This window comes from Durio zibethinus, chromosome 14 (genome assembly GCF_047325235.1).
Source record: "Durio zibethinus cultivar Kanyao isolate XHJ-2024 chromosome 14, ASM4732523v1, whole genome shotgun sequence".
NCBI lineage: Eukaryota > Viridiplantae > Streptophyta > Magnoliopsida > Malvales > Malvaceae > Durio > Durio zibethinus.
Window position 1 is genome coordinate 17,212,321 of NC_143175.1, and position 9,974 is coordinate 17,222,294.

At 28.9% G+C, this 9,974-nt stretch overlaps 1 pseudogene; it reads left to right on the forward strand.

Moving 5' to 3' along the window:
- The first annotated feature begins 1,330 nt into the window (after positions 1-1,330).
- LOC111294835 (aquaporin NIP6-1-like) lies at positions 1,331-8,056 on the forward strand (annotated as a pseudogene).
- The last annotated feature ends 1,918 nt before the right edge of the window (positions 8,057-9,974 follow it).

Consider the following 9,974-nt stretch of genomic DNA (forward strand, 5'->3'; position numbering starts at 1 on the left):
TTTCTATTTTTCAGCTTTATTCTCTACTTCTTCATTTTCGGCAATCATCTTTACCTTTTCCAATTTAATTTGTTTTCATGCAATCTTGCTCTCCAAGTTTTCTTTTATGCAAGATTAGTTTTTTCGATAATTCTTTTTCTTACAAGCTTTTAAATTTCATTCTCTTAATCCCATTAATATTTTACATTTGGCAATTCCAAGTTTCTTTGTTTTAAAGATTTCTATTCCTGTTCTTTTAGATCTAGTGTTTTGGTTCTTGTCTTTTACTTCTCAAGTGACAGTTGGTGAAGTCAAGATCTAAGCCTACAATATTCTTTTGTTTTCTTATTTGCAATCAACCCTAAATTTAGTTGTTTAGATATAAGATTTTAGGATTTCAACTTTGGTAATTGAGAGTAACCTAGCATTACAATCTATAATCCCTTAGAAGACGATATTAGAATACTTATATTTTATTACTTGATCTGTGTACTTGCAGGCTATACAAAAAACAGTAATCAAGTTTTTAATGCCATTGTTGAAGATTATAGCAATGTTCTCAATATCAATAAAGATTTTCTAACCTTTTGTAATCTAAAAACTTTTTACTTTTACTTGCTCTAATGTGTTCACATATTTTCTATTATGTCAGATCTTTATTGTAGTGAGGAAAAAAATTTTGGAGACTATGATGAGATGTCTTTTGAGCATTCCAAATCCAACCACTATGGTGCATTATAAAAAGATATGAAGAATACCATCTTTCAACCATAACCTCACAATTAACCTCTTTGGCCGAAAAGGTAAATGATATTGAAATAAGGCATAATCTTAATCATGTTTCTTCAGTTGAGACCTCTTTTGATAATTGTCATGGTCATGGAGGGAAATACTATAATGATAGGCGTCAAGAAAATCAATTTAATTTTTATCCAAATGCTTACACTCAAAATTGGCAAAATCATCTGAATTTCCTATATGTAAGTAGTTAAGAGCCATTATCCATATATACCCTAACCTAACCTATGAACCATCCATCTTAATAATACTCTCTTTTACCATACAATCTACCTCAAGAAAAGAAGTCAAACTTAGAGATATTAACCCAATTGATGCAATCCAACAATGTAACAATCCAAAGCCAAGTTGCATACATTATGAACTTGCAAACCCAAATAAGTCAACTAGTTTAAGCCATAGCCAATGATGCATTAGGAACCTTGCCTGGCAATATTGAGTCAAACCCTAAGAAACAAGGTAAAAAAAATTGAATTTTATGCACTCCTATAGGGAAGAAGGGATTTATTTTTTTGATAATAATAATGAAAATCTAATAGATAAGCTTATGGTAATGAACCTACCCAGTTTGGTGAAAGTACTTGAGGAGGAAAAAGATCAAGAAAAAGATCCACAAGAGGACAAGGATGAATATATGGATTCTATAAGGGAATATGGAAAACTCATCCTAGTTACAAGAGCACTATTGGCAAGTATAGAATCTGAGGTAGAAGACAACTGAGAGGAAAAGTGTGAGATTGAAGAATATGTTAAAAAGCAAGATGATGAGGTGCCCATTGTAATCTATTTGTCAATATTTGTTAGGGTAATGGACGAAAAGATGGTAAAAGTGAAGGATCATTCTGATAAAATAAAAGAAGATGGATCAGCTTTAATAATCCCCTTTCATCGATGAGGTAGAGGATATGGATTTAAGCGATGATAATGATGTAATTAGTCACTAGCTCTTATTGTATAGTCACTAGCATCACACATAAGCTTAAATAGTAAAGACTATTCAGGTGCTATAATGATTAGAGCAAAAACTAGTTTCTCTTTAAGCACTTAAAAAGCATGCAAGCAATCATCAATAAATTTAAACTTCACCTCCTTCTCCAATAATCTACATAAGGGTTTAGAAATCTTGGAAAATTCTTTAATGAATCTCCTATAAAATCTTACATGTCCTAGAAAACTCCTAATACCCTTAATTGTAGTTGGAGGTGGCAATCTTTTTCATCTCGATCTTAGCTCTATCAACTTTGATCCCTGTGGCAAAAACCTTATGACCTTACACTATCCCATCTCTAACCATGAAATGACATTTTTCCCAATTCAACACTAGGTTGGATTCCTCGTATCTAGTCAAAACACGAGCTAAGTGAGTGAAAAAATCCTTAAAGCTATCACCTAAGACTGAAAAATCATGTGTGAACACCTTAAGGAAATCTTTTACCATATCAAAAAGAAAAAAAAAAAAGCTAAGATACACCTTTGAAAGGTAGTTGGGGAATTACAAAGTCTAAAAGGCATTCTCCTAAAGGCAAAGGTACCAAAAAGGTAGGTAAAAGTCATCTTCTCATGATCTTCAGTTGTTATAGCTATTTGATTGTATATGGAATACCAATTCAAGAAATAATAATACTTATGTCCAAATATTTGATCCATCATCTTGTCAAAAAAAAAGGTAGAGGAAAATGATCCTTTATCGTAGCCCTATTTAGCTTTCGGTAATCCATACAAACTTGTCATCCTATAATAGTCTTAGTGGGAATCATCTCATTATTCTCATTTTGTACCGTTATCATCCCACCCTTTTTAGGCATACACTAAATTGGACTGACCCATGCACTATCCAAAATTGAGTATATGATCCCACATCCAACCATTTAATTATCTCTTTTTTCATCATTTCTTTCATGGTCAGATTCAACCTTCGCTCTATCTTAATGGTTAGCCTAAATCCATCCTCCATTAAAATCTTATGTGTGTAAAAAGATGAACTAATACCTTGAATTTTGGTAATGGACTAACCTATAGCTAGCTTATAGTCACGCATGATGGAAAGAAGTCATGCCTTTTGATCATTAGTTAATGATGCTGATATGATCACAGGCAAAGTGTCATCCTTACCTAAGTAACCATACCTAAGGTGTGGAGGCAATGGTTTAAGCTCAAGAATTGGTGGGTCTACCATAGAAGGTTTAATTACTCTAAGGAAAGTATTTGTGCCCACTAAAGGCCCAACACTAGGAGGTGGTGCATATCGATTGATAGAGATTATAAAAATTGCATCATTATCCTCACTTAAATCCATATCCTCTACCTTAAGATATGCATGTTTGTTGTTTATTTTATTGTTTCTATTTTTTATGTGTCATACAGATTGTTCATTTTGTGGTCTCGTAATTTTGATTTTATGTTTGGATTTTTTATATGCATGGGGTTTTTTATTAATCTATGTTTTTTTTTTTTTTGTTTTGGGTTGGTAATTAGGGGTAATTATATGTTTGATAGTAAATCCTCCCATGGGAATTGCAAATAATATGGAAAATGATTCGACAAAAACTCAACCACCAATCATCATGGCCATAATAGCCATATCAATGCAAAACCCTTAAGAAGCAACCATCGCTAATCCAGCAGTAGAGAAATGGCTCAAATGGCTAGGACACTATGTGTTTTGGCTGATTGTGCTAGTTTTGAAAGTGGGAAGCATAATTGGACGTAAAGGTAAACTCATTAAGACGATGTGCAAAGAAACCCGTGTTGATATCTATGTATTTGATGGTGCTATTGGCCCTCTTGATTGCATTGTAACTTTTTTTTTCTTTAGAACAAAAATTCCAAAAAATTCTATAATTGTCAATTTTTTATTTTGGGTTTCGCTCTTTTTAATTTATATATAATGCCATAATGTATAGATCCATAGACTTACCACTAGACATAGATTAGAGGAGTCGTTACCAATCTTTTTTATTAAGGTGTGATTGGCCACCTAATTGAATCTGATCCATAAAACAAGATTTAGGTTTAAAAGTACGATTACGCATGACGAGGGTTATAGCACCCTTACAACGTTCATTCAAAGATGGTACCAATTTGATTCCAAATTATCCAAGTCTTAAAAATGTTTATGCTTTTACCAAAATGTTAAATATTGAAAATTAGTCTTAAAATTATCCCAATAGTGTGGTAGCGATTTAAGATAATTCTTTTACCTCAAGAGCATTTATGGAGAATAGTGTCCCACTCTGAATAAGCTCTATTGTCAGATTTGTTAAGGTTTTTTTTTATTTAGGAAAAATTAGTAAAGTCTCTCAATAATTTGATAGGACTTACTTGAGGTAGTTCTCCTAATAGTTTGGTAAGATTTTATTGTAAAAGTGTTTATAAAAGTTTTATTTATTATTTTTTTTCAAAATTTGATTAAATCTCCCAATAGTTTGGTGATATTTAATTTAAACAGCAATCCACCAATCGCTTAAAGGATAAAATTATTTTTTTATTATTATTTCTTTGAAAAAAATAATTTATGAAATTTCCCAATAGTTTGGTGATTCCATTTTAAAAGAACAAATCCATGAAAATTCTCCAATAGTTTGGTAGAATTCATGAATTTATTTTATAGGAATTTTTATTTAAAAAAATGATTTTTTTATTTTTTATTTTTTTGTCTTTTAAACTTATTTGAAAAGTCTTATTTATTTATTTACTATTTTTTTGTTTTCTAGAAAGAAAAGATTTTTTTTTAATAGATATTGAATCACAAAATGCAAATAAATAAAAATCAATAAAATAAAATAAAATAAAAACTTAAAATAATGAAATCAAAAACTAAAATAAAAATAGAAAAGGAAAACTTGCGATTCAGGTCGGGTCAGCACACGAGTCAACATGTGGGTCAACGAGTCTTGCACGGATCCTGGGCTATCCAAAACGACGTCATTTTGGCATCCTATAAAAGCCAACCTTTAGCGTTTTTTAGTTCAAAAGCCTTGGTCCTCTTTCTCTTACCCCTCAATTTTCTCATTTCTCTCTAGAATCCACCAAAAATACCCACTAGAAACTAGAAATTCTTGCGTGTTTATGGAAAATTTGTCAAAATTTTGGTGAAAAAATTCATTGAAAAATTTATGTGTTCTTCAAAAAACCAAAATTTCCCAAAAAATCTTAGAAAATCCCAAATTTTTTCCAGAAAGCTCCTAAAATCTTCTAGAACTTTGATCTAAACTCCAAAAACCTAAATCCCAACCTAGAATTCAAAAAAAAAAAAACTTTAAGATCGAAATTTAGAAACCCTACTACCAAAATTTTTTTCAAACTTGTAACACTAGCAATTTTTTTTTATTCAACCCCTAAATTAACTCTGTGTTGTTCTATGGTATCTTGTCCAATTTATAGGCCCCTTAGAACAAATTTTAGAAAACAAATAGAATCAATCCCAAGCTTGGATTCTAGGATTGGATTCTACCTGAACCTCAAATTAGATCAGGTTCTTTGCTGATTTTTTGGAGTAAATCTATAACCCCTAATTATGCAATAAAATCCTTTGATTATGTGAATTAATTCAGATTTCAGTTTTTTGAATCAACGATCTCAGATTGAAAGCAAGAAAGGAAAGAAAAAATAAAATAAATAAATAAATAATAATAATAATAATAGTAGTAGTAGTAATAGTAGTAGTAGTAATAATAATAACAATAACAATAATAATAATAATAATAATAATACTAATAACAATAATAATAATAGAGTGATAATAATAATAATAATAATAATAATAATAATAATAATAATAATAATAATAATAGTAAAATAAAAATAGAAACAACAATATACTATAATAATATACCCTACTATATCATAATAATAATAATATAATATAAATATAATATGCTATACTATAATAATATAATACTAGTAGCAATAATAATAACAATAATACTAAAAACAAAAATGAAATCAGTCTAATTGACCCGAACATAGATGGATGTCTATATATAGTATACTTGATAAAAAATAAGTAAAAATGTCAAATATAATATAAATTCAAACCTAATCAATCCATATGGAAGCAAACCATGCATTTTGTGATTCAAAAAAGTTAGATTTTTAGTTTTTTATTGTATCAAAACATTTTTTTTTGCTTTGTGCCTTCTAGAAGGCCAAAGCAAGTAGTCAAAAGTAACAACTGAACTAATAAGATATTGGCATTAAATATCCTATTTTTTTTAGACCTTTTTGGTAGTTTTTAAAATTAATTGGATTTTTTTATAAGTTCTAATAACTGGAAAGAAAGAACTAGAAGCATAATTTTCCCTTACAATGGATGCTGTTATAAAAGTTTTCAAACATGTTTTTCAATTGCCTAACAATGTTGGGTATGCTAAAGTAGTTGGAACTGTGTTTTTTCAATCCGGTTGTTGATAGCATCTACACAAGCAATCAATTTAATTAGAAAGCAAGGCTCCTTAATTAAGTCATTACAAGAAAGCATAGGTGCATCTGTGAAGATGTTATCATGAGGTATGTTTTAGACATTTGAAAATGTTATTTCACTTTATAAGAATTCTTTAGGTTCCATTTTACTTGTCTATGCATTTAGATTTTATTTGATGCAAAGGACTTTGAATAAGGTCTAGGATAGAATAAGATAAGATTGATCAATGAATCGTCTTTATTTTGTAACTTTAATGCTCTTATCTTAATTTATGTAACACTATTCATATGGGATTATACAATCCTTTTAGCTTTCAATAAGGTTGTTTAATCCTATTCATATACGATAATTCATCCAACTAATTGTTTTATCCTTTTATTCATTGATAAATATGGCATTAAATAAGAAATTATCCTATCAATTCCTACCCTGGGCATGAAATGAACCTTAAATCAATAAAGTCATGGCTAAATTTTGAATACCTCAGTGCATTACATGGATAAAATATTGAAATTCCATGCTTCTTTATTCATTATTTCATGTGTACATACGTACATCCATGTATTGCATACTTCATTTTTCTATGTTTGCTTTAGGTAAGTGCTTATTTTGGCTGGAGGGGTTTATTGGAAGGGTTATTATCTAAATCAACCAAATGTGTCCCTTTTTTAATATTAATAAAGATTTAGAGAACTTAAAGGGGCTCTTTTTCGAATTACATGTTTTTTTCTACTTGTCTTGCATTGGTTGAGTTATGGTTTTCCCTTTTCAATTACAAAAGAAGGCTAGATAGTTATTAATTTGAAAGTCCATTTTTTCTCCAACAAGTCATTTTGGAAAATTGTGCTTAATAATAAGATGTTCCATCAGCTCTTTTAACCCTTGTAACACTAAAAACTCTAAGTGGTCCACTTTTTAAGGGTTTAAAGGAGATCAAAAAGGTGAAATCAATAGAAAATCCCTTTTCATGAGCTATGATTGCTTAGTGTGAAAGAATGGTCCATGGAAGAAGAGAGGTTATCTCTTATCTTTTGCTCAGTGCCACTTCCTCCAGTTTCACTCACAAGAAAGGTATAAAAAAAACACTAACAATAACAAGATATCTTTTAATTTAAAATTTGTTATATGAAAGTTCTCATGACTTGATTAGAAAAAGGATATGCTTTAAGTTGTTGTGCTATTTTTTATGGCTTAGTCCAACATATAAGTTGAAAATTCAACTAAAGGATTTTCAAAGCTATCCTAATTTTCCATTTCTGTTGCAAAATTAGGTGGGAGTTGAGTTCATAGTTACTCTCATACTAATCTTTGCTGGGACAACCATAGCCATTGTGAACCAAAAGACATAAGGTTCTAAAACTCTTATTAGTCTGACTACTTCCACTGGCTATACTACCATGATTGTCATACTCTCTATTGGACACCTCTTAAGGGCACACCTCAATTTAGTAGTCACCACTGCCTTTGCTGCATTCAAACACTTTCACTGGAAACATGTACAACTAAACTTCCAACTTTTCATTTTTCCTTTTTTTTTTAAGTTATTATAGAAACTTGTATTATTTCTTTTAAATAACATTTTTGCATTCTAATTTTGGGTAGGTACTGGTATACATTGGAGCATAAGTAATGGCATCATTATATGCTACATTTGCACTAAAAAAAGTATTTCATCCAATGATAGGAGGAGAAATGACAGTTCTTTCAAAGGGATTAGGTTAAACTTTTGCTTTAGAGTTTATTATTAGCTTCAATCTCATGTTTGTGGTTACTATTGTTGCCACTGATACCAGAGCTATAAGTGCCCTTTTTTATCTACTTTTTTCAATTGTGAAGTCAGCCAATCTAAAAGAATAAAGAAAAACTATGAACAATTGAAAACACTTTTAATGCACAAACAACATTTACATGCAACTCCACATAAGAGCCATATTGGAAAAGACATTTCAATCTATAGTTTTCATTTAAAAACTGTATGATTCAATCTTTTATATACATAAATTATATGTTTATCAATTGATACATTTAACTTTTATAATGCATAAGATAAGGTTATATCATAATTTTAATCATGATCATTAGAAGTTTAGCACTCTACCAATAGACCATATGACTATTGGTATTTTTTATATTCAAACTCTAAGAGACAAGAGTCAATAAAAATGGTTAGCACCCTAAAAAGCTTAATCTCCACCAAATAAAAATAAAACTAGAAGATAATAACAAATACAAAGCTATTCACATCCCCAGAATTATCGGTCAAGGTAGAGAAATACTAAGATATTGCACTAATCTTCACTTTCATTTTTCACATTATTCGATTTTATATCATTTCAAAAGTGGTTACCTATCTTGCATTGGCTGAGTTATGGTTTTCCCATTTTAATTACAAAAGAAGACTAGATAGTTATTAATTTGTAAGTCAGTTTCTTCTCCAACTAGTCATTATGGAATATTGTGTTTAATACTAAAATGATGTCTCTTGCCTTGACTTTCACCATGTGAAGAATGAAAATAAACTTTTCTTGGGGCCTATTGCCATCCCTGTCAAATTGAGGCTCTACCTTGATGGTTGTCATAATGTCTCAATCTAGAGAATCGATCCTAAATGTAAAATTTTAAAAATCATGAAAAATACAAAAAGTCACCATTAATATTTTTTTTAGGGTGTGATTGACCACCCAAAAATTTATCTTTTTAGTAAAATGAGTTTAGAGCTTTATTAAAAAGACAATTTTGATTTACGAAAACAAGATTAGATTCGGGAGTCGATTACGTGTGAAAAATGATTAGCACCCTCACAATCCCCACAAAATTGCTAACAATTAATTATACACTATTTGTAATTTTGGACAAAAAATAATTTTTTTATATAAAATTTAATTATAATTTCCTTTGTTTTTAAAAATTAAAATTAGTTTCAAAAATCTTTATTTAGGAATATTATGAAAATTTTCAAATTAAAAAAATATCTTCAAATTGTTCAATATAAAGGTATAATTCAAATATAGTCTTTTCATCTAAGATTTATGGTAACATTCTTTTAAAATGATAAAATAATACTTTTTGTAAAAGATAATTATTGATGACTTTTCAACATCTAAGTAGAGTACTAATAATTATATTTCACATAATACTATTTTAAGTTTATTTACTTAAAATTAATTTTTTAAGAACTTTTTAAACAGTATAAAATAAAAAATAATATAATTAATATTGAACATCAATAATTGGAACAATCATACATATATGCATTATAAATGTACACATTAATCTAAAAAATGAAATGTATGCAAATGATGATAAAATGCAAATTTAAAAATCGGGTTTTTAAATACAAAGAGACCACTTGAACTTTTCAATCTCTAGGTAGAGTTTGGATGCAACTATTTATACTTAAAATCCTATTCTATTATTTTTATTATTTTATATTTTTATATTTGTTATATTAACAAAACCACTTTATTTTAAGTTGCAAAAATGTATGAAAATTTTTAATGAAATAAAACTTTCTAAATACCTCTTCATGTAAGTAGCATTCAAGAATAAATTATTTCATAAAAAATTTTTATGCAAATCCTTGGAGTTGCAAAGTTTAATTTAGGGTTTCAACTTAGGCTTATTTAGGGTTTTAGGTTTCCCTTAAGGTTTTGATTTTATTTAAGGGTTTCAATTTAAGGTTTTGACTTTGGGGTTTTAATTAAGGTTTCAGTTTTAAGCTTTTGGTTTATGATTTCGGTTTAGGGTTTCAATTTTAAGAATTCATGAATCTCTC